This window comes from Schistocerca cancellata, chromosome 2 (assembly GCF_023864275.1).
Source record: "Schistocerca cancellata isolate TAMUIC-IGC-003103 chromosome 2, iqSchCanc2.1, whole genome shotgun sequence".
Classification (NCBI taxonomy): Eukaryota; Metazoa; Arthropoda; class Insecta; order Orthoptera; family Acrididae; genus Schistocerca; species Schistocerca cancellata.
The window spans coordinates 250751108-250778329 of NC_064627.1; positions in this window are offsets into that span (position 1 = coordinate 250751108).

Genomic DNA, 27222 nt, shown 5'->3' on the forward strand with positions numbered 1-27222 from the left:
CTTCAAATACCTGGCTGTTGATCACAGACCAGGGTACCACCTTCATGAAGTTTGATGAAGCATTTGTGTCACTTTCAATGGCTTTATCAACGAAGGTTCAGTCTGTGGCATCGACAAGGTAATGGATGAACAACACATGTGTATCGTACTGTTACTAAAATGTTGAGCTACTATATTAATAGTCACCATAATGACTGCAATGTTTACATACTGTGTGTAGTGCCAACATACAATTCAAAAGATACACCTAAGTAGTCCTCCTTGGTATGAGGTACAATATGAGAGGAAGATGCCTTCACCATTTGATGTAGAGACTGTAGTTCACAAGGGATACCTTTGACCTTTTCAGGCTATTACATATTGTCCGCTGCACGTGTCAGTATAAGTCATTAAGGATAAGGTGAATAAGTATAGGAAGGGTGTGTCCTACAAATGGTTGCATGAACTGTTCCATGGAACCATAGACTTGCTACCATATGCATTTCACTGATGTAAGAGGGAATGGCCGAAAGCAGGAGTATTACCACTGAAGAGAGTACTCTGAATTACAGATAAGGGAAGTTGCCAACACTAAGGAAGATGTAGTAGAATGAAAGACTACACAAATGATAAACCTACAGCAGAGGATGCTGATCAACATGCGTACTCTATTTCTGGGAGAAAGAGTGACCACCCAAGTTAAGAATCATTACTACCTTCCATCATTCCTTCGGTTTATTACCATGTCACAGCTGTAGCAATGAGTATTGACTGAGCATAACTCTTAAAGCAAAGCCCATGCACAATATGAGTGTTGCACGATCCTCCCTTGCTTAATGGGAAGCTCTGGGGAAGGGACAATGTTGAGGTCTGAGGGTGTCAGTGGATAAGCACCATCGCTGTCAGAGGAAACATGTCACGATATGCCCAACTGGCCCAGTCTAGACCAACATGGATGTTTGTGACGTACATTTGCTTTCAGGCAAGAAATGTGAAAAGAGATGCCTTTTTGTTCAAAAGACCAGCAAGCTCTAGATCTGTATGATTCGAAGGTAGATCCCAGGAACTGCCATAAACAAAGGAAGAAAGCTACACACTAGTTCACTGTTCATTCATGGTAGAACTTGTGAGATTACAGTGTCACATTTACAACTTCTAGATACTGTTACGGGAATCACAGTTATAAATATGATGCAGCCTTCGTTGAACTGATCAGACAGACCAGTGGCAGTATTCCTGGCCCAGAAGCTGACCTGCCTCAACAATACCCAGGGATGTGATACTATCCACTCCCTGGGAAAACATATAACTACACAAAAGGGATGCATTCAAGCAGAGTAGTGGCTTCAACACCTGCAGCAATGCATATCATCATACAGACGTAACCATGAGTATAAAAGTATCTGGAATCTTGGTGTCTCTGACTGCCCTGTTCCACTTTTATCTATGTTAAGTGGAGAACTGCCAACTCACGTGAATCTGGTGTGCATCAGTTGCCAGTGGACTGGATTACCTATAGTCAGTAAGGTATAGTAAGCGAGATTTGGTATGGATGCTGTTTTGATAGGTGCAAGTAACTTATTGGTATGAATGGAACAGTGCCCAAATGGTTTAAATCATACCTAACTGGAAGAATTCAGAAAGTTGAAATAAACAGTTCACATAATATGATTTCTCTAACTGGGGAACAATCAAGAATGGGGTGCCACAAGGTTCAGTCCTGGGTCCCCTGCAGTTCTTAATATATATTAATGACCTGCCATTCTATATTCGCAAAGATGCAAAGTTGGTACTTTTTGCGATGATACAAGTATAGCTATCACACCGCACAGACAAGAATTAACTAGTGAAATTGTAAACGATTTTTTTCAGAAAATCATTAAGTGGTTCTCTGCAAATTGGCTCTCATTAAACTTTGTCAAAACACAGTATATACAGTTCCACACAGGAAATGGAATGACCGCATTAATAAATAAGACTTCGATCAGAAATCGGTAGCTAAAGTAGAATATTCAACATTTCTAGGTGTATGCATTGATTAGGGGTTGAACTGGAAAAAAACACACTGAGGATCTGCTGAAACGTTTGAGTTCAGCTACTTATGCTATTAGGGTCATTGCAAATTGTCATTGTAAATTAGCTTACCACGCCTATTTTCATTCTCTGCTTTCATATGGCATCATATTCTGGGGTAACTCATCATTGAGTAAAAGAGCGTTCATTGCACAAGAGCGTGTAATTAGAATAATTGCTGGAGCTCATCCAAGATCATCCTGCAGACACATATTTTAAGAGCTAGAAATCTTCACTATAGCCTCACAATATATATATTCACCTAGGAAATTTGTTATTAACAATCCGAACGAATTCAAAAGTAATAGCAGTGTACATGGCTACAACACTAGGAGAAAGGATGATCTTCACTACTCAAGGTCTAATCTAACTTTGGCTCAGAAGGGGGTAAATTGTGCTGCCACAAAAGTCTTTGGTCACTTACCTAATAGCATCAAAAGTCTGACAGATAGCCATAAAGCATTTCAAAGGAAATTAAAAGACTTTCTTAATGGCAACTCCTTCTACTCATTCGATGAATTTTTCGATATAGTAAGTGGGTAATTTCCCAACCCCACTAAAAAAAATAAAAAAATTTAAAAATATTGAGTGTCATGCAATATTTTGTCTAATGTAATATCTTGTACAGCCACCTTTTATTATCCTGACACGTTCCACATCATTACAAAGTGTCGTATTCATGATCTATGGAATAAGTACTAATCAAATCTAATCTATTTATTGCTAAGCAGCTGTAAGGTGATAAGTCGAGACTAATGAATCTGGCAAACCTAATTTGCTTGTTTGTAAGTGATGATTCTATTGTGCTAGTGTATGAAATAGAAAGAAATCACTGAGATAGGAGCATCATTTTGGTTAACTACACAGCAATTTTGCAATGTGGTTTAAATTATTTCTAATGGGAAAGCTAAACTAACAATACAAAATTATCATTTTATAGGGTGTATGTCATGGCTTTGCAGATTTACTATCAGAAGAGACCCAATGGCTAGATCTACCAAAGAGGGGAGGTGTGTAGTGCAAGACAATTTTTTGGCAAGACTAAATAAAGTGATAATGCTGGTAAGGCTAATGGAAGAGGCCATGGAAGTAGGTCAAACCAGAGCAAACGAAACCCTGTTGGATCAGGGATTACCGCCAGTGATGTGAAAGCAACTGCCACCACAACATTATGCAATTATCGCATGACTAGGTCAGCTGAGAGTAAAGTATCGCCATAACAGTGACCTCACCTGTACGTTGTGATGAGGCTACATACACAGACTGAATAACTTGGCAAAACAGGTAAGCAACAAGCTCATATAAATACATAAGTTCATTCCCTCAGCTGCCAGCTTCAAGCTGAAGTCCATAGCGGTCTATGAGTCGACATGGAACTGTAGAGCTGTTAGAAACAGTTTGAGAAGCTTTAAGGAAATGTGAGTGGGTAAATCTTGTGAACTGGAAGTGAAAGTAAACGTAGCTGTTCTTTCAAGGTTTCCAGTCGGTCTCTTCACCATGCTCTGCACTTTCGTAACACCTGCCTCTAGCCATTCCTTTCGTAAGTCATCAATGTCTTCGTCCATTAGGTCTTCACATGATGCCACTCCGCGAATCGAATTTAGAGTTTTATGCAGTTCAGCGACAATGGGGTATTCATCCAATGTAGTTGACTTAAGAGGTTTCTGTGTTTGTCGAGAAGTGGTCAAAAGCGTCTTTACTGCCTTCACGCCACTCGCAATAGCACTACATATTTCTGGATAAAGAATGGGGAAACCTTAGCTAAAGCGCAATCACTCCTTTTAACAATCATTAAAACATTTTGTCAGGTCTGTGCCATGTTATTATAACTGATTCTAAATGTTTGGTAAGCATGCTCAGCAGAGCTGTCCTCGTGACTTTTCCTGTTGGGAAGGGTAAAAGTGCTGTCCAGCGCCCCATCCTATCCAACGTGGGCAGTTTGCGAGGAATTAATAGGCTTCATAGGCGTCCCACAAGCAGCTGGGGTAACAGATGTCCACCCAGAGCCCCGCTTGCCCGGGTAAGCTTTGTGCAACTGAGGTGGGGCAAGTTGCCCAGTGGTGGAGCCATGCACCTCATCGGCGCCCACCACATCATAAGATTGGCAATTATTTTAGAAAGGTGTGTACAGACCTAGTGACCGAGACGGTTGAGCGAACATTGCTGGTCCTCGTGGCCACGGCTTAATTTTGACAGAAAAGCGACGGAACGGCCCTGCTAGAAAATTTTCTTTAACTCCTTGAAACAAGTTAACACAAAAAATGTAAAACAGTACAACTGTAAATTGCAGCGTAAATATTAAATGTTGCGGCGCCGGCACTAATGAACGTTTTATATATGAGGTCCGCCACGAATTCCTCTCCTGCTCCAACCTCTTTAACTCAGAGTAGCAATTACCCCCTAAGTTCTCATTTCTTTGCTGGATGTATTGCAATCTCTGTCTTCTTCTGCAGCTTTTACCCTCTACAGCTCCCTATAGTACCATGGAATCTACTTCTTGTGACTTTACAGATGTCCTATCACTCTGTCCCAATTTATTTTTAGAGTTTTCTATACAATCCTTACCTCACCGATAGCGCAGAGAACCTCCTCATTTCTTACCTTATTAGTCCACCGAATTTTCAATATTTCTCTGTTGCACCACATCCCAAAGACATCAGTTCTCTTCTGTTCTGGTTTCCCCACGGTTTATGTTTCATTGCCTGCTTTTTACATTCTTCTTGCTCCGTCCGTCATAGGTTATTTTGCTGCCTAGGCCGTTGAATTTCTTCTACTTCGTCTACTTCGTGATCCCCAGTTGTTCCTCGCTGTTCTTATTTCCGCTTCTCCTCATTACATTCGCCGTTCTCCAGTTTACTTTCAATCCATGTTTTGTACTCATTAGACTGTTCATTCCTTTCAGCACATCCTGCAGTTCCTTTTCACTTTCAATAAGGATAGTAGTGTTATCAGAGAATCTTTACCACTGATATCATGTCACCCTGAATTTGAACCGCGCTCTTGAACCTTTATTTTAATTCCCACATTATTTCTTCGATGTACAAATTGAACAGTAGGGGTGAGAGACTACATCACTGTCTTACACCCTTTTCAATGCGAATACTTCGTTGTTAGTTTTCCAGTCTTATTCTCTCTTGGTTGTTGTACACATCGAATATTACCCCCTTTCCCTGCAGCTTACCACTACTTTTTCTCAGAATTTTTAACATCTTGCACAATTTGACATTGTCGTAAGCTCTTTCCAAGTCGACAAATCCTAGGAACGTCTTGCTTCCATTATCAACCACAGTGTAAGAACTGCCTGTCTGGTGCTTTGCCTTTCCTAAAACCAAACTGACGGCCATCTGACAAGTAACGTTTCCATCCTTCTGTATATTATTCTTGTCAGTAACATGGATGCATGAACTGTTCAACTGACTCTGCGATAATTGTCTCATATGTCGGCTTTTTCAGTCTTCCGAATTGAGTGGATGATGTTTTTTCCGAAGTCTGATGACATATCGCCAGTTTCGTACATTCTACACACTAATATGAAAAGTCGTCTTCTTGTCACTACCCCCTTCTGCCTTATTTCGTCTTAAGTCATGCAAGGCTCTTTTAATTACTAATTCTAACACCAGATCCCCTTTCTCTTCCCTTTCGACTTCCGGTTTTTCTTCTTTTACATCACCAGACAAGTGTAAGCCCTGACTGAGGCCTGCAGTGTACTTTTTCCACCGATGCGCTCTCTCCTGTGCATGTAACATTGGAATTCCTCTTGAACTCCTAATCTTACCGCCATTGCTTTCAATATCACCGATGGTTGTTTTGACTTTCCTATATGCTGAATCTCCTTTCCATAATCGTTTCCTTTTAGATTTCTTCACATTTTTCATGCAGCCATTTGGCCTTATGTTCCCTGCACTTCCTATTTATTCCGTTCCTAAGAGCCTTGTATTTCTGTATTCTTAAATTTCCCTGAACATTTTCGTACTTTCTTTTTTCATCGATCGGCTGAAGTATTTCATCTGTTATCCATGGTTTCTTCACAGTTGTCTTCCTTGTACTTACGGGTTTCTTCCCAACTTCTGTGATTGCCCTCTTTAGAGACTTCTATTCGTCTTCAACTGTCTTTCCTACAGAGTCATTCATTAGCGCAGTGCCTATAGTCTCAGAGAACTTCAAACATATCTCTTCGTTTCTTCGTACTTCTGTAGTCCACTTCTAGTCTTTAAACTTCAGTCTACTCTTCATCATTACTAAATTGTGATACGTGTCTATATCCGCTCGTGGGTATACCTTACAATCCAATATCTGATTTCGAAATCTCTGCCTGAACATGATGTAATCTAATTGAAACCTTCGCGTATCTTCCGACCGTTTACAAGTAAACCCCTTCATCTTGCAATTCTTGAACAGGATATTCGCTGATATTTATTGTAGATCTTGATCTATTTTTCTCCTCTCTCATTTCTACTACCAAGTCCATATTTTCCCGAAAACCTTTCTTCTACTTCTTCCCCTACAAATGCATTCCAGTCCCCCATGAATATTGGATATTCGTCTTCCTTTACGAAGTGAATTACCCATTCAGTATACTTATATACGTCCTCTATCTCTTCATGTACACCTGAACTACCACAGTTGGTGTTGGTTTGCTGTCGATTCTGAAGAGAACAATCCTATCACTGGACTGTTCACAGTAACTCACTCTCTGCCCTACCTAGAAGAAATTCTATTCTCATTTACCATTTCCTGCGGCTGTTGATATTATCCTCTACTCGTCTGATCAGAAATCATTGTCATCCATTTCACTTCACTGACGCGCCTATAGCATTGCATTTACATGTCCCTTTTCAGATTTTCTAGTTTCCCTGCCACGTTCAAGCTTCTGACATTCCATGCTCCGACTCGTAGAACGTTATTTCTTCGCTGATTACTCAGTCTGTTTCTCATGGTCACCTCCCCTTGGCAGTCCCCTCCCGGAGATCCGAATGGGGGTCTATTCCAGAACGTTTTGCCAATGGCGAGACCATCAGGACATTCTTTCAATCACAGGCTACTTGTCGTGTGGATACACATTAAATGTTAAATCTTTAATGCAGTGGTTTCCACCGCCTTCTGCGTCCTCATGCTGTCGGTCATTGATTATTCTTCCACCTTTTAGGGGCAGTATTCTGCCCCAACGGCTCGAGATTTCCCTGAACCACTGTTCGCTCTTCTACCAACTTTGACAAGGACGTTGGCTGCATGAGGTTCGCTTCTTATGCCGGAAATCCACGGCTTCCATTGCTGATGACTTTTATGCGGAATTTAAGCAGTGGCTAAGCGAGTGATCGGTACATGTCGGCTTTTGCTTACGACCTTCCACTGTGAGTTTCTTCACATGTTTTAAGAAATTTAAACTTGTGAGTTTTATGAGTCGGGGAGGCAGTGAGGAAGAAAGGGGTACTGTATAATTGAAGAAGTGCGTTCCGGAACCTAACATTTTAGAAATTAATCACTGCCTTTGACACACGATGCTCCTCGTTGTTCCATAAAGTGATTAAGGATTAAGGACCTAATAAATTCGTGAACACTGGTCTCTGAAGCACACCAAAAGGTCCTTCTGACACGGATATGGCGCCGTTTACCAGTCCCCCAGCTCAGGAGACCTGGATTCAGCAAGTCCGTAACCATAAAACATTTGCTTAGCTACATGACGTGCTATTTTGCATGACCTGAGGGGCACATGTGGATTAACGAATGCCACGGGCGCGGCAAAAAATTCGCTCCCAGCACGTCAGGTTTCCATAGTCATTACTTTGAGCACTTGGCGCTAAGTTTCGGTTATGCTACGGCCGATGGTTGTGCCGTATCTTCGAGTTCGCGGTTGAATTCTCATGAAATACCTCGATACAGATGTAAGTCGACTGTTTACTTACTCTTAATTCTCTCCAGTTCTCCGTGGGATGTCGAGCGACTGCCACGCCACCACACGCAAATCACTACCGTTGACGAACAGTAGTATATGGTTAAGGCAACACATTGTGGCATGCTGTACTCGTAGCTCATTTCAATGCGATGGCTGGCTGCGACAGAGCCTGTGTTCCTGCCTGAACTTAGGCCCTAAGCGCTAAATTCCGCATCCTCTACACCCCCGGTTATTTGCTACATGCTCCGGTGTTGGAAATTTAAGCGCTAGGAGTTACGTTATTTATCAGAATGATGAGAAATTCCACTACATAGGCTACCATGAAAGTTATGGCTTGATCGATTTCTGTCGACTGGTCCTATATCGCTGTATGAACAGACACAGTCACTTTTCATACCCTTTCGTTTCCATATTATACGGAGACATCTCGTGCAGGTGACTTCTGCTCATTCGCTCTCTTCATGTGAGACAGGAAAATCGAAAATGCTTGCAGCAACCATACGGCTGAAACATTCTTTGTGCGGGCGTCAGCTCGGAGGAAACATGAGCCGCTGACGTACGCGCTCCGCCCTCCTGAGAATCCCAATTAGTGATGTCTGACGCAGCACAGTTACACAAAGGTTGTGGCTATTCACTGTCTGGCGCCAAGGGAGCTTCATCTGCTGCAATTAATATTCTGTTTGGTGGCTTTCTGTAGCAATTACCAACTAATAATTCATAGTTCTCTAAGTTTCCTCGTCCTGCCCAGATCTGAACGTCTTTTATGACGTCCTTAAATAAGGTTACTCACGCAATACTTACAGTAATTGTATTTTCCAAATTTCATAAAATACAACTCTATATTGACTGATTAAGAGCTTTCATTTTCATACTATCAGTTTTAAAAATTATTATGGAAGACTAGACATACATTTCTCACATTTACTAGTGTGAAATATTTATTTTTTACCTCAATTGCTGTTTAGTTTCGCTGGTCAATATTTCACCGATTTTGGCCAGTAATCCGTCGTTAATAAAAACGTGATCTGCAGAAAAATTAATGAAATTCGACCTCAGTTGGTATGTACTGTACGGTACGCAGGGCTTCCAATTTTCCTTAACATACACCAATGTGAAAATAAAGTATCAAAAGTCACGGGCACAACTTTTGTAGGACTTCAAATTGCTGACTGCAAAAGCTGTTTTAAACGAAATGTGTGCGTTGTCAGTGAATGAACGCCTGCTGCCGATGTATCTATGCTTTTTGCCACTGTCTGGAGCCCCATTTGAAGTCTGTCTCATTCTACGTTGGTTTCGTGCAACATTTTCTCTTTCTCTCTCTCCGCTCTCTCCCTCCGCCCCCCCCCCCCTCCTCCGTCTCTCTCTCTCTCTCTCTCTCTCTCTGCGTACGTGCCTGCGTGCGCGTGCCCGCATGATTCAGTGTGTGCATGTGTGTGTGTGTGTGTGTGTGTGTGAGTGTGTGTGTTTATGCCCAATCATTTCATCTGACTCTGCTCTAATATATTTATTCTTTTATTTGTTCAAAAGTGTTCGCTTATATTGTGCTATAATTCTTTCAATAGTTGCCTTCTTATGCTGTTGCCCTGCTTATGAGTCATTTTACTTAATGTTGTTGACCCGACTGTGGCTGATTTTAAGAATTCTTGTTTTTTTTATTGTTAGATAATGAATCAAAGCGCTCTGAAAATTTAGATTATGAACTCCTGTTTTCCGAGATTATGATTTTTCTAAACTCCTTAAAAGAGGTTTTCCAGATTAAAACAAAGTGACCTACCGGGGTTAGGACCTTCGGGGCCAAGTGCTCTACCGGTTGAGCAACTCAAAGATAAATCGGGACCCCAATAACCTCTCACTCACACAACTCAAGTTCATCTACATCTACATCATACACAACATGCCTCCTAATGCTGTGTGGCGGAGGGTACTTTCGGTACCGCTATCTGATCCCTCCAACCCTGTTGCACTGCGAATATTGCGTGGGAAGAATTACTGTCGGTAATCCTCTGTATTCGCTCTAATTTCTCTGTCTTACTGATTTCACAGAAGCTTTCCTACTTACCTTGCAGCTCAGAAACAACGTTGCGCAGAAACAAATAAATTTTGGAAAATAATTGACCTGGAAGCGTCTAAAAGGAACGAATCTTTACTATTCGGTCACGTAAGGGCATGACGCATTCCTTTATATTAATACGCTGCGGGTATGTTGTGCTGCAGTGTTTGGAACCAAAGCTGTGTTGGCGGGTCGTGAGTCGTGTTTGGATAGTTAAATCGGAAAGGCACTTAATTTCCTACATTTCTTAAATACATAGTTAAACAATAATGGAACATTATGAAAACTTATAGATTTATTGAATTTATTAATGACTGTGTCGAATGTCCTGATATTTTTCTGAACTGCGATTTTGCATATACGATACCCCTGATTTAGTCCATATTGATTAGGTTTACATGTATAGCTCAGACATTGTTTATAAGAAAATTCATAAACATGTTGGTAAAGAGTCATTAGTGTTCATTCCATTTTCAATTATAATGTGATGAGTAACGTCGCTACCAAGCCGGGAATATTATTATAGTGAATATGACAGACCTTTTACTAAATCTGATATGTTATCTCATTATACACAAGTTAAAAAGTCGACTGTATGATCTACTAGAGTACAAATATGCAACGAGAGTCTCCTGTGTATGGCTTGGTGATATTCTGCGTACTGGTTCTGTGTGTTCCATGATTTTAAGTATTACTCCGTTTTCTTAAACTTGAAACAATGGTCTCCAATGTGATATCGTTCCTTATTAGATATTCTAATACTTTATCAAGTAATTGTACATACGTGAGGCAACACCATATGACACAATGCCACATATTAATGCCAAGTGACATGACATAAAAAAACAAGAAGAAATGCAATGTTCCTATCAAGAGCCACGGGTATAGCTGGTGTCCCTGGACCACATGTTTCGAACAATTCGTCCTTCGATACATTATGTAATTGGTTGGTAGACAAAGGTTTTTGCTTCGGGCTTCCAGCAACTACTGCTGGCGCTTTGTGAGCTAGTGGTTGGAGATTTTCCACGAAGAGAAATTTCTCTTTGACAATATGCTACGAAATTTTGAGTATTTCACCACAAAACGTCACCAAGGTTCATGCCGATAATGAATCCTCATAGATCATGTACAGTTTTAATCATTTCTCTGTGCTCACAAAAGAGTACCGTTCATTTCATACATGCTTCCACTGAGTAGCAGTTGAAGGCGATTAATCATAAGGAAGATAAAGCAAAATCCTCGGTTCAGTGCCCCTAAAATTGCAATTTAACAATTGCGAGAATGTGGTAATCCAATACGTGAAACAACTGCGTGGAAGATTATCAAGGGAGAAGCTTACAACGGAAAAATATCAAGGAAAAAGTTTCATTTCACATGAGAAAACATTAACCAGGATTAGAAAGGTGGAATAATGTTATATTCGCTGAAGAGAGAATATCCAGCTTCTATTCATCAGACAGAAGAGCTATGGTGTGGCGAAAGCCAAAGGACGATCTGCAGATTATACGTTAACAACCTGCTATAAAACAGAACAGGGTTAGTGTCTTGTGTACAGGGTTGCATTTTATCATCTTGAGTGGAAGACATTATTTTCGTTGACCGCACGTTAAACAAGGAGAGATATCTCACCATCCTGAAAGTAAACTGGCATTGGATTGCATGAAAGTTGCAGTTGAGATACACGTACAAATTTTTCCAAAGTAACGACCCAAAGCACACTTTGTAAATGTATGGCTTTGTTGTAACTGTCCCAAAGTAACCAGGGCACAACTTCAGTTGCCATATTTTAATCTAATGTAGAATTCATAAAACAATCACGATAATAAGGTTCGAATGAATAAAATCGCATCGAAAGATCTGAAGGAAGAATGGAAGCTAACTTGGTCTGGGTGCATATCTGGTAACATACAAGGGCGCTTGGAAGCTATTGTAAAGCAGAATGGATATCCCCCGAGTTAGTGAAGTCCAATATTGTTTCCTTATAATAATGCACGAGTTGGTTACAAAAACAGCCACTGAAAGAAATTTAGTTTATGTGATACAACTTTGTACATCGTTGATATCAGTTTTTTTATCAATTATGTTTGTTGTACCGCTTTCTAGAGATATCTTACCATTCCTGTGACATTATAATGACTTACCTTTCAGTCTACTTACAAGAAGAGATTTGTCAAAGCACACTCCTCGCTGATGGAGCCTGTTTTTATCAAACAATTTAACTGATAATATGAAGTTACGTCTCGATAGTTGCATAATGGTATGTTAATGTATTACAGAAGAAAAGTTGAAGTCACCATGTGGAACATCATTTGAGTCTGTCGCTTACCTGATCTCCATAAGAAATCTTGGTTGCTGGAGGAAAGGAAAATGACATCTCATGGAAAAGAGTTCATTTCTTCTGCTGAACATTTACAGAATTGGAACCAGAATATATAGACATGTATGATGTTCAGTAAGGTAGGCGAATGACTAAGAAACTACGGGACCTCTTATTATCCTTTCCTATCATAGGCTTTGGAGAAGTGTTGTTAGAGTTCAGTTATTACTACACACGGCGTCGAGAGACTCCATGTAGCGTCTTGAATGTCTCTTTACGGACATATTGCTCTGTTTCACTTACATAAACAGTTACTCGTAATTTATAATATATAGAGATGTTGTGTGAAAAAAGCGTACCAGACAGTGAACTTGCACCGCCATCACCACTTGTGCCTCGCCATGTGCAATTTAGGGCGGCCTTCAGTGTTTCACATTACCAACTGTGATAAGACAAGCCAAATAGGAGTCTTGAACCAATTTTGACTGTATTCTATAGAACTGTGATGACAGTTGTGCTCTTTGTCCACAGTCTTTTTTACCTGCAGCCAATGGCAGCAGTTATCAGTTCACCTACATACGTTCCTGTCAAGAATATCGGATCGAAAAATTTACTGTCGGAAAAAAAGAAGCATGGGAACAGTGTTCACTTGCTATCATCTCCAACACATTTGACAGGAGCACTTTTAATAACATCTTACCGGAACTAAAGCGATCGTAGTCAGTATTTCGATAAGAAGCCAGGAAAATCGCTACGTCTATTTATTTTTAATTCTTATAGCCGGTTTATATAGACAAGGATATTATATAAATATATGTAAGCACGTTACAAATTTTATACATTTCAGAGCCTTTGGTCTAAAGATGGTCGTATTGACCGAAAACGGTTACCAGAAACGAAAATATGGAACGCTTTTGTCAACGTATGTGATACGTTCCTCAGTCGCCAAATTCGTTTTGTATTACATTTTCCTTTCTTTGTTGACGTTTCAGGATACTCTATTCGGAATTCATTACTGGATCACAAACGTTTGAATCTAACACAGACAAGGATTCCACAGGAAGACGCACCCTAAATATTCACGAAATATTTTCATCAAAAATATAAAATGACATGGCACAAAGGCTATTTCTTTGATCATAAAGGTTTCCACGAGTGTCGTTTTTGTAAAACCCCCCTATTTTTCAGCTGAAATAACTCTGGACAAGGCCGGAAAGTGCCGCTGAAATCGCGAAACGAAAAAACAATTTTTTCATGATCGTATATCGGAAACAAAATAGTGCTAAGCTCTAAAATATTATTTAAGGTAACATCATCTTATTGTGTACCGTAGTTTCCATGTATTACTAATTTCTTTAGACTACTAACTCTGTAGAATCAAATTGAGAAGCCAGTATTCATTGTCATGAAACGGCTTACTATATGAAATTACATCAGAAAAGTTAATAATAAATTAAATAAAGTTTACATGAATGTTATGCAACGAGAAGATGCTAAGTACATATCACAGCAATTAATAATATAATTCAGGAATTTGCTTAAATTTTTCCAGTAACTCCCGACAGAATATAAGGAATAAAGTTTTCGAAGGTACTGAAACTCAGTCGTACAGTGTTTCTTGAAAGAATACAACAGATTTTGACTGTCTATTTATCATGTACAACTATTTAAGCAAAGGTGTTGAACTGTATTTTGTCATCCTCCACAGCACACAGAAAAAAGATATTTATGGTCTAAGAACATTTTACTCGATAATGGCGTAAAAGTGGAACTCTCGATTGCATACAAGAAATATACATTAACATAGTCAACTGGAGGTATGTTCTTTCAAAAACAAAACAAAAAAAAAAAAAGGAGTGAGACATGAGGAGGTTCTTATGAGGATTATTTCTAAGATATTTTTTATTTTAAATCCTTTGCCGCTAGAGCATCTTCTTCAGGGTACGCCCTCTTACCCTGGTAGGTCGGAGTGTCTGCAGGCTACCCCTGCATTGCCTCCATGACATCTCGTTGACGATTGTTTCTTGGTTCTTCTCTTTTTGTTGCTGTCTTCTGTTTGCCCTTTTCAGGTTTTTGTTGCCTTCTCTGTTGCGCGCGTGTGCGGGCAACGGTGTTGGCCCATGGCGGGCCGACTGCTCTTCTCCCGGCGCGGACGGGAAATCCTTTGCAATCTTTTTGAAGTGGATGCATCGGAATATTGTACGCCTTTCTGCACAAGACTGAGGGAGGTGCGATCAAAATGCAGACAGGATTTGTGCCTAACATAACTGAGTGACAGCTGAAAATTCTTTGGAATAAGCTCTTTTTATTAACAACAAACGACATTGAAGAAAATTTATATTGAGAGGCCAATGCCAGAATTCCAAGACTATTGAACTGGGGTCGACAAGATGTTTGTGATCATACACGTCATATTGCTCGAACCGGATACTTATGAGGAAAAGAAACAGCTGAATGAGATTTTCACTCTGCAGCGGAGTGTGTGCTCATATGAAACTCCCTGGCAGATTAAAACTGTATGCTCGACCGAGACTTGAACTCGGGACCTTTCCATTCTGGAAACATCGCCCGGGCCGTGGGTAAGCCATGTCTCCGCAATATCCTTTCTTTCAGGAGTGTTAGTTCTGCAAGGTTCGCAGGAGAGCTTCTGTAAAGTTTGGAAGGTAGGAGGCGAGGTACTGGCAGAAGTAAAGCTGTGAGGACGGGGCGTGAGTCGTGCTTGGGTAGCTCAGTTGGCAGAGCACTTGCCCGCGAAAGGCAAAGGTCCCGAGTTCGAGTCTCGGTCCGGCACACAGTTTTAATCTGCCAGGAAGTTTCAATGAAACAGCCGTTGAAGGGGAAGAGTAGTCCCAAAATATATTGCCACGTGTCACAAGCGGATGAAATTAAGCCAACTGGTCTAATTTTCATGTTGGACTATCACTTATTGCAGATCCTATTCTAATGATGAACATAAAACCATGCAACATTTGAACAAGATGTTGAACATCGGTTCCCATACCAGTTACCATCTAGTCGATCACCTAAGAATTTGGACTGTTCATATTCACTAATCATATGTCCAATCTGGGAAGTAAAAATTTTAGGTATAACGTAATTGTCTGCTACAAACTGAGTCTTGCCGTGATTTAGCATCAATTTAATTTCCAGAAGCACTGAACTTATTTGTTGGACTGCACTATTTGATGCACTGCCAGTGTTACACTAAACATCCTTCACTACCAAACAAAGTGTGATTAGTGAACTAGAATATTTTAGACTCACGTGTCCTGTTAGGATGCAAAGAACTCAAAAACATAAGAAACACTAGTGGGCCCCACATTGAACCCTGAGTAACCCACCACTCAACTGCGTCCAGTCGGACGCCGCATCACAGCCACTATCATTCATGTGTAGACTGAACCTTTGCAGTCCATAATGGTCCAACATCTGCAGTAATATTTTATGATCAACACATTCAAATGCCATAGTTAAATCAAACAGGACTCCTAAAGTCAGTAACTTATTAATCCGTCCAGTATCTCACAAAGAAAAGAGGATACAGTCCATCCAGTTGTTGGAAAGTATGTCGAATCTTTGGTGTGACGTAACGTGTGCTGGACTGCTGTTGAAATTGCTCGTCAATATTTTGTAAAGTTTTAGTTTTCAGTTACTTATTTTAAAGTTTATTTGTGTTAATATTTGCTGTAAAAGTAACTTATCAGTGGATTATCATTAATCTCAGTCTTTCTTACTGTGATATTGACTCGAGTGGTCTGTTATTCGTGAGTGTTCTTACGTCGTTCGCCCAAGCCTCACGCCACAATAGTGTATTTACATTTTGCGGCGTACAGGTGCAGCTGTAGCGGCTCTAAAGCTAAATACTGCCTAAGTTATTTGACACTATTATACGGTTATTAAATTTAATAGTTTTCAGCGGTGTTTTGTGCTATTTGTGGCGAAATAACGATTTAATAATCTTTTCGAAACGTTCTCTCGCTGTGTTTTTTAGAATTTTCTGTATATTGAAGTTATTTACTAAATTTCGTGCATTACTTTTCAGCTCTTATTGCTTCTAGAGAAATATTTCAGTACAATTTTCATTAGGTGTCTTTCATTCGTTGAGTGTTCCAGTGGACGCTTAAATTTTTTGTTTTAGCTAACAATTTTATAAAGTTTTGTTGGTAATGGTATTAGTTGTGGTTACGTAGTATTAATATAAGTAGTTGCTTTCTTAGTAGACAGACAATTTCGAGACCGCTATGGTCAGTTGTGTAAACAGTTCTACTGGTGTAACTGAACTTAGGTAACGTAGACGTATAGTTTATTCCAGTAACTGTAAAATTTTACCATGAGTGAGAAGTGTGGAACCTGTCGTAAGTTTGTGAGTAGTGGGTTATGGTGTGGGATTTGCTCAAAGTATTTTCATTTGGGGGGGGGAGGGGAGGAGGATGCAATGGGGAAGCCATTGGGCATTCTAGCGAAATCCTCTCCTGGGAACGCAGAATCATTATATAGAAATAAGTAGACAGAATAGCAGGAGCGTAAGATCTGTGTCCTTGAGGTGCTGTTACAACATGCAAAGAAGGAACTAGATAGGTTGAGGAGGGTGAAGGGTGCTGGGGAATAGGAACTGGCAGTCGGCTAGAAGGCAGCTGGGAGGAGGAGGTATTCAGACAGCTATACTTTGCGTATATGCAGTAGATTGGACCAACTGTCAGAGATGAGTGAAGAGGAGCCTCTTATAGCTGTAGGTGTAGCGAACATGCAGTAGTCGTCAGCAGTTACGAGGAATAGGTCAGAAGGTTCTGCTGCTAGGTACTTCGCACGGTAGAGGTTTTGGCCAGGAGTACAAGGAAGTGTTGGGGAGTGAGTACCAGGTCACCAGCAATATGAAGCCTAGTGCAGGGTTGGCTCAGGTCCCTGACAGTATAGGGCACTTATGTAGGAATTTTACGAGTATCAGGTAGTGATAGTGAGTGTAGCAGGGAACAGCTGAATATAATGTAGGTGGTGACCTGGTAAAGATAGCTACTCAAACTGGTGGCACCTGTGTGCATTTTGTTCAACTGTTTCACCGTCATGATCGGTCTCATCTTAATGCTGCTGTTAGGTGCGTTAACATGGGGCTGGAGAAGCACTGATGGCAGATAGCATGGGTCACATTTCAGTGGCGCCAGTTCAGTCAATCAGTAGACCAGGTTTCACTAGGCATGGCCTGCACCTCAATGGGTATGGGAAGGGGAGGATGGTGGGCGGTGGTGGGAATGAAAAGTTCCTGTAGTAGTTGGTGTTAGAGCTGCACCTTTCCTAGACTGAAGTTAGCTGGTAGATATATCTGCTTAAAGAACGTCCCTCTAAGGGCTCACTTCCAGAGGGCATCATGTTTCCAAGTGGAGTAGGAATTAGCATATTTCATCAAAATATAAGAGGCACTGAAGATAAAGTTAGTGAACTGCTTATAGATGTTGACTCTGAAATTATTGGTATATCGGTGCACCACTTAAATAATTTGATAATTCAGAGGCTTCCTTTACCAGAATACAGACTAGCTGGCTTTTTTGCCAGGAGTTCCTTGTGGGGTGGGGGAGTGGCTATATACGTAAAAAACAGTAATCCATTTGAGTCCATAGACGTATCGCAGCACTGCACTGAACTGATAATTGAGTATTGTGCAGGGCAGTTGAATTTAGTGAAACTAAACTTCTAAATATGTTTGTGTATAGGTCCCCTAATCCTGACTTCAGAGAATTTCTGCCCAAGCTACAGAGGCTTCTTGATTCACATTATATGAAGTACCAGAAATTAGTTATTTGTGGTGACTTCAATATAAATTATGTATATTACGGTGCTAGTAAAACGAAGTCGGTAGATCTCCTAAATTCATATGATCTGATGCAGACCTTGTTTTTTCCAGCTATGGTCCAGGAGAACAGCAGCACAGCCATAGACAATATTTTTATTCATTCTTCGTTACTAGATGGGCATTCTGTTCGTAAAAAGGTGAATGGCCTTTCAGACCATGATGTACAAATTTTAACACTAAAAGGCTTTTGTGCTCAAAAAAATGTCACATATAATTACAAACTATCCAGGGAAGTTAATCCAACAGCAACACAGAGATTTTTAAACCTCGTCAATCAACAAGAGTGGCAGAATGTTTCAGTGCCGATAACATAGATCATTAATATACTGCATTCCTTAACGCATTTCTCATGCTCTTTGATAGTTGCTTTCCATTAGAATTTTCTAAACGGGGTACTACCAGTAAAAGGCAGCATACGTGCATGAATAGTGGGATAGTGGGAATTACATCAAAAATGTTAGAAATAGTCACAATCAAGCTAAGTAGCCCATTGCTAACAGTACTGTAAGGTGCTTAAAATGTTATTAGGAAGACAAAGAGTATGTGGTATGCAAAAACAATAGCTAATTTACAAGATAAAATTAAAACAATATGGTCAGTTTTAAAGGAAGTGTCTTGTCAGCAGCGCAAGTTCGAGGATATAAATTCAGTTTCTAGCAAAAATATTTGTGTTACTGATAATTCAGATATATGTACAGTATTTAACAATCATTTTCTGAACATTTCTGGTGAATTAAACAAAAATTTAGTTTGTACAGGGAATCATATAACTCTCTTGGCAAATGCCTTTCCGAGATTGATGTCCGAATTACTCCTCTATTATCAAGACAAGGGGGAGATTGAGTCAGTAAGTAAACCATCGAAGACTGGGGACTGCGATGGATATGATAGAGTGCCTAGTGGAATGTTAAAGTATTGTGATGCACATGTTAGCCCTGTATTTAACCATATTTGTTGTTTTTCCTTTAGGAATGGTCAGCTTCCTGAACTATTAAAGTATTGAGTAGTAAAGCCGCTTTATAAAAAGGGAGAAAGGCATAATGTAGACGATTTTAGACCTATTTCTATGCCATCATTTTTTGCTAAAGTTATTTAAAATGCTGTGTATGTACGGAGAAATGATCATTTTATATCACACGATTTGCTATCAAATGTATAGTTCGGCTTTAGAGTCTTTTAACAACTGAATAAATTTGTGAGGTACTGGATGGATTAAGCAAAAGATTTGGAACGCTTGGCATATTTTTTGATTTAACTAAGGCGTTAGATTATGTTGATCACAAAATGTTGCTCCAGAAGTTGGACACTTACGGAATACGGGGAGCAGCTCACAACTGGTTCACCTCTTACTTTTGCAACAGACAGCAAAAAGTCATTATTCACAGTGTTGACAATGGTTATTATATGGGGTCTGGCTGGGGTACAATAAAGTGGGGGTGCCCCAGGTATCAGTTTTGGGGCCCTCTGCTAATACTGCTAACTCTAAAATATTTCTTTTTGCTCATGACACTAGCTTGGTAGTAAAGGATGTTGTGTGCAAGACTGGCAGGTCATGGCATATTTTCATGGCTTGTAGTAAATAAACTGACGCTAGATCACAGTAAGACTCAGTTTTTGCAGTTTCTAACACCCAATTCAACTAGTCGTGACGTTTTAATTTCACAGAATGGGCATATGATTAGTGAAACTGAGCAATTCAAATTTCTAGGTGCTCAGATAGATAGTAAACTGTCGTAGAAAGCCTACGTTCAGAATCTTGTTCAAAGACTTAAAGCTGCTATTTCTACTATTCGAACGGTATCTGAAGTGAGTGATCGTTCGACACGAAAATTAGTCTACTTTGCTTAGTTTCATTCGCTTATGTCATATGGTGTTATATTTGGGAGTAGCTCTTCCCATTCTAAAAGGATAATTTTGGCTCGTTAACAGGCGGTTCAGTCAATAAGTAGTGTCGTCGACACCTGTTCACGATTCTGGGTATTTTGACTTTGGCCTCTCCATATTTATATTCCTTACTCTCATTTCTCGTTAACAGTATTAGATTATTGCCAAGAACAATCAGCTGTCTCTCAGTTAATACTCGGCAGAAGTCAAACCTGCATTTGCATCTACTTCCTTAAATCTTGTGCAGAAAAGTGTGCAGTATGCGGCTGCATCCACTTTCAGTACTCTACCACTAGAATTCAAAAACCTTAGCAGTAATCCACGCGCTTTCAAATCGAAACTGAAGGGTTTCCTCATGGGTCAGTCCTTCTATTCTGCCGAGAAGTTCCTTGAAAAACTGAGCTTGGTGTGTTGTCGATAGCTTGACTTTTTTCGGGTTTATAAACATTTTATTTTTATCTATTATTACTTTTATGTTGCAATTTCATGTACTGACGCCATCCATGACTTTGGAGATTTGCTCCTCAATTTGGTCCTACGGAACTTAACATATAAGTAAATAAATTAATTAACTAAATCACTTATAAAAACATTGTACATTTGACCGCTAATTATGTCAACTGAACCGATCATTTAGCCGATGGCATAGAAAGAGGTCTACAGTTGTTTGCATTATTCATTTCTGTTCTTTTTATGAAGCACTTCCGCTGTCGAGTAGTTTGATCGTTCAGGAAACTGGGCATTTGCCAAGGAAAAATTACTGTCGTGGCTAAGCACTGTACAGCATTAAGACAGAGCATGTTTGTTTATTGAAATATGTTTGTTAAATGTATATTTGAAAATAAAACTCGTGCTGTATAGTGAACTGACCACGTATTAATTCTTTAAGGCCGTGAGTCACAAATTCGCATCATATCAAAGCGACGCTAATAAATGGAAGATTAATTGTTTCTGAGTTGCTGACGGTACGTGAAGATCCTACGTGGAGCTGCCAACACCCCTGAAGTGTGCTGCCATTTCGTGAGCTTTTCAGGTACTGCCCGAGCGACTTACTTTTCGCGCTTTTGTTCACAGCATGCACGAGAGAAGTTATTGTCGTCTATTGCACAACTAGAGGTGGATATACCACGAAGTTGAGTTTTGAAAATTATTTGTCTGTTCTATAGTATCTGTGACGCGAAGTAAATCGTAGTTTCACGTAATAAACTAGTTACACGAGCAAGTGTATTAAAAATACTATTTGTGTAAAATAGGCAGAACTATCTGTTTGTATACTTCTGTGGTTTGATGCAGGAGGTGCATCAAGTGAAAAATCAGATGTATCAGTTGTGCCACTAGAACACTTCTGCGACCAGCCGCATGCAATTTTTTCGTAGCTTACATACACTTTAATTTATTACAAGTTTCCATTAATTCATATGAACATCCGAGCTCAACAAAGGCTGGACTGCTTACATTTCTCATATATAGCGGTGCAGAAATTCTGATGAACTGAAAATACTCTGAAACTTATTTTCTTAGCGATGAATCCCCGAGATTTTATGCTTCACGGAATGCAAATGGATATCTGAAAGCTCGTGGACACCTGCAGAGAGGGACTGTGACAGTTTAAATATTCCCTGTGATAGACAGAACTATTTTTTAGAATTCAGATTCGAAGTAGTAGACACAGTCAGGAAGCAGGCAAAAGACACGACAAGAAAATACAAGTAGGCTCCAAACCCAGAACTACGACAGGCGTTCAATAAGAAATGCTTTTTTTTTCTCAAAGCAAGTTTATTATATTCAGGATTCGAATACGCTATATTATTCCCCACACTTTTGGCTACAATACAATTTTTTTAACATAATCTCCGTTCAATGCGATGGCCTTAGGCCACCACACTGTGGAGGAGTGTACCACTGTACTGGTGGACGTCGGGGCCAACATCATTCACGTACCGCTTCCCACGGAATACATCCTTCATTGGGCGAAACAGATGAAGTCGGAAGGTGCAAGTTCGTGCTGAAGGGTGGATAAGGGAGAACTGTTCTATAAATTTTTGTGAGCATCAGAGTAGATCATTGCCCCATATGGGAGGACATCAAACAGAATAACCCATTAACACTCGCAGAAGACGGTCTACGTGATTTTACCGGCTGAGTGTGCGGCTTGGAACCTTTTCTTCAGAGGACAGATGGCGTGGTGTCACTCCATGGATTGCTGTTTTTTTCCGGTTCGGTGATGAACTCATGTTTCAAAGTCTGTGACGACGGTCGGCAAAACATTGTCACTGCAAGCCCAGAAACGCGCAAGCAATTCCGCGCAGATAATCCTTCGTCGCTCTTTATGTTTGTTGTGGTTGGCAGGAGAGCCAACACCGTGTTACTAGAGGAGGCCGAAAGGCACGCGTTTTAGCTCACGTAGGCTGGCGTGAGGTCTGGAACAGGACAAGGAAATTAGAATTTAGAAAAACGGAATAGCTGGTGGAATACTTAACTTTAATCCATTAATGATGAACGTCGGTCTTGACGGTACACGATTCTCAATATCAATAGCAACTGATAATGGCGCCTTGCTAGGTCGTAGCAAATGACGTAGCTGAAGGCTATGCTAAACTATCGTCTCGGCAAATGAGAACGTAAGTAGGCAGTGAACCATCGCTAGCAAAGTCGGCTGTACCACTGGGACGAGTGCTAGGAAGTCTCTCTAGACCTGCCGTGTGGCGGCGCTCGGTCTGCAATCACTGATGGTGGCGACACGCGGGTCCGACGTATACTACCGGACCGCGGCCGATTTAAAGGCTACCACCTAGCAAGTGTGGTGTCTGGCGGTGACACCACATTCCTTCCCCGCAAATCGGCGTACGGTTGTGTTATAAGGCTTCCGCCCGCCGTGGGGAGGACCCCATGTTGACGAATGCGACGAGGTGGGGAGCCTAACAACAGGCAAGGCTCTTCCACCCGCACCCTGCCATTCGGACCGCGGAGAGCTAGGAAACGCCTGAAAACCTGCTCCAGGGTGCATGCCAACATGAGGTGTATGCGCCCGTACAGAGACAGCAGGGGCCGAAGGGTCGACCTCCATCGGGCCGGGGCACCCGACGGGCGAAGACGACATATGGTCCGGAGCGGGCAAGAGTTCCATGTCGGAGGACAACTGGTCACGGGAAGCGATCGGCGGCGCGTGACCCAGGGAGGCGCCCGGCGGCTGCAGCGACGCGTCAACTGCGGGCGTCGCCGGCGGGAGAACAGGCGGCGGCGGTGGCGGCGCGTCGCCATGGGGCATAATGGAAGGCAGAGTCGGTAACACCTGGGGCTGAGGCGAGCCAGTAGATGGGTCCCGAGGGCGCTGACCGGACGGCACCGTCGCTGAAAGCAGAAGGGGAGTGGCAGATCCCGTGCGACGACAGAGGCGCAGGTGATTGAGATGCCGACGCACCTCACTAGAGGCCCCGAAAACCAGACACATAGCGCGGCTGAGGCAGCGAAGAATGCGCCCTTCGAGCCAACGCCGAGAATCTCGATAGTGGCGATAGTAGACAACGTCGCCTGGAGCCAGAGCAGGTGTCTGCTTCTGCACAGGACCCTGATGCAGTCGATGTAGTAAAGACATCAAGGTTCGATGATGACGACCGTGGAGCAACTCAGCCAGCGAGCGTCCATCTCGGGGCTGAGAGCGATACGAGGTCAAAAAGAGCAATAACACGTCTTCCCGAGAATGCGACTCTTTCAACTTCAACATCTGTGACTTGAAAGTCCTGACCAATCGTTCAGCGGCACCGTTTGACTGTGGTGAAAACGGCGCGGACGTCAGATGTTGAATACCATTGGCCTTGCAGAATGACTGAAACTCTGCGTACATGAATTGTGGGCCATTGTCGGAAACAATAGTCTGTGGAAGACCTTCAATGCAAAAGATAGCAGATAACGCATGGATGTTGGCAGATGACGTCGTGGAAGACATCTGGACAATAAAGGTAAATTACTGAATGAATCTACCACAACCAACCATCGATCATTCCAGAATGGACCAGCAAAATCGATGTGTAAGTGTTGCCAAGGGGAAGTGGCTTTTGGCCATGCAAAGAATTTCCGCGGTGGTGCTGATTGTTGTTCGGCACACACCACGCAAGAAGAGCACATATTCGTAATCGCGCCATCGATTCCGAACCAAGAACAGTGCTGACGAGGAAGTTGTTTCGTTCTCACTATACCCCAATGTCCTTGGTGGAGAAGCTGTAAGACAGAGGTCTGTAACTAACGTGGCACCATGACCCTGGACTGATCATTGTAAGAACGCAACAGCAAAACACCACGTCGTACAAAAAGTCTCTCCTGGTGAGCAAAAATTTGGCGTACCAACGGATCCCTGATCCGTGACTTTGACAAGGGCCATTGCGTAGCAACAAAACGGAGAACGGTAGCAAGGACAGGGTCGGCAGCTGTAGCTACACGACGAAAATCAATCGGAAACGATTCGACCACGCCATCGGTTTCCGAATCAATGAACATGCAAGCAAGTTCGGAAGAATCGAATGCTCTATCCTCAGCAACAGGCAAACGGGACAACGCATCGGCGTTTCCGTGCTTAGCAATGGACCGATACGAGATATCGTAGCGGTACCGTGAGAGGAAAATAGACCAGCGAATGAAATCTGCGCTGTACGTGGAGGTACAGGCTTGTTCTGATGAATAAGCCATGTCAAAGGTTTGTGGTCTGTGATGATGGTAAAGTGACGACCATACAAGAAATCATGAAACTTTGTAACACCAAATACGAGAGCTAATGCTTCTTTCTTGATCTGTGAATAATTTCTTTGCGCAGACGAGAGCAATTAGGACGCAAAGGAAATCGGGCGATCGAGCGATCCATCTTTGTGCGCAAGCACAGCACCGATCCCGAAATCCGATGCATCTACCATCAACAAAAGGGGTTTCTGGGGATCGAATGGCGTAAGGCAAGTATTGGAAAGCAACGCCGATTTCAACTGGCGAAAGGCGCGTTCGCATTCCATCGTCCACCGGTATTTGCAAGTACGCATCTGCTAGGTCCAACTTCGAAAAATATTTACCCGGGCGCAGTTTGTCAAAAAGTTCTTCCGGGCAGGGTAAAGGAAAAGTTGCAATCGCTAGTTGTGGATTCATTGTTGCCCTGAAGTCCACACAAAGTCTAAATTTTCCGGAAGGTTTTGGCAAAATTACTAAGGGTGATGCCCAGAGAGAAGCCTGCACACGTTCAATTACACCTTGTGATTCCAAATCGTGTAATGTTTTTGCGACCTCATCACACAATGCGTGGGGAACATTGCGCGCTCTGAAAAATTTCGGTTGCGCATTTACTTTCAGTTCCAAATATACTTTATAGTCCTTAGCGCAACCAAGGCCCGGTGCAAAAAGTCTGCAAATTCTTCACATAGACGAGAAACACTGTCGGAAGGCACAGTCTGGTTCACTGATAGGACCTGGTTGACTATAGACAAGTTAAGTAACTGAAATAAATCGAAACCAAACAAGTTCACTGCAGAAGAAGAATGAAGAAAGTAAAATGACACAAGTTTTGTTTGTCCTTTGTATGTTGCAAGAAGGCAGCACTGTCCTAACACTAGGATCTCTTGACCTGAATAGCTAGTTAAATTAACATTTGTGGCACGCAACGGAGGTGTGCCCAACAGTTTGTAAGTGTCTTGATTGATCAGTGAAACTGCAGCCCCGGTATCGATCTGGAATGGTATCACCTTGCCATTAATGTCCAAGTCCACAAAAAGTTTATTGCCCTGCTGATGACAAGAACGACTGTCTCGTGCAACGTGAACTGACACTGGTACAAAATCACTTGCAACTAGACGGGAGTTCCAGCGAAGTCGACGCACACTATTTGTGGGACGAACACAGTCACTGTTAGAGTGGCACTGGGCGGAGTGGAATGAACTACATGATTTTCCATGTGTGAAGTTTCGCGAGCCTGAGTATCCATGGTTCGAATCCGATTTTGGTGCGAAGCAAGGGGCCTGGAATGGTTTTGAGATTCCGATCTGAGCTTTTTCTGGCAAACACTCTGAACATGTCCTTTTTTATCAGAATAAAAGCAAATAGCTTGGCATGACGGGGAATTTTCACGCGAATGTCTAGTAATGCACCGCGGGCAGGATTTGAGCACTGCATTTGCTTGCCGGCGCGGCACACGTGGCTGAGAGCCTGGCGGCAGCGGCGCGGCCAGGCACGATGGCTGTTTACTGCTCCGTGCAGCTCGCCCGGCAAACCGGTTAACCTGACACATGGCTGGTGAAGTTTCAAATGATTCCTGAGCAAAGTCAAGTGTGTCCTGCCGATCCAACATGTCCATCACTTGTTGAAGATAGGGATTGACTAGTTTCAAAATCTGTTCCCTTATACGAACATCAGAAACGTTCTGTGCAATTGCATCATGTACCATAGTATCTGAATAAGGGAGTCCATATTGACACTCAAAAGCACAATCACTAGTAAGGCCTTGCAAGGTTGCAGCCCACTCCTGAATAGTCTGACCTGCTGTACGTTTTGTACAAAAGAAGGTATACCTTTTTGGAACTACATTGACAGATTCTTTGAAATTGGCATCTAATGCAGACAAAATTTCTTCATAGGACAGAGTTGCTACGTTGCGTCGATGTAATAATTTGACTATCACATGGTACGTTTGTATGCTGACCGATGATAAGAGATAAGGCTGCCGCTCGTTACCTTGAATTCTGTAGGCGGCGAGTTGGAATCCAAATTAGCGTGACCACTCCGTCCAGCTTTCCAGTGCAGCATCAAAAGGTCGTAAAGTTGGTGCAACAGGGTGTTGTGGGTGTGTTATTGGTGGAGCGGCTGCTGCGGCATCGGTTTGCATTGCACGTTGACCCTGGATGAGCTGTCCAAGGGCATCCAGTAAGGCCTGCGTCTGCTGATTCTGTAAGCGATAAAATTCGGACAGTACATCTGGAGATCGTGGCGAAGCCATTACACAAGTAAATCAGGGCAATATCGATAAAAACGCGGTTTCGCCGCGTCGCCAATGTTGTGGTTGGCAGGAGAGCCAACACCATGTTATTTGAGGAGGCCGAAAGGCACGCATTTTAGCTCACGCAGGCTGGCGTGAGGTCTGGAACAGGACAAGGAAATTAGAATTTAGAAAAACGGACGTAGCTGGTGGAATACTTAACTTTAATCCATTAATG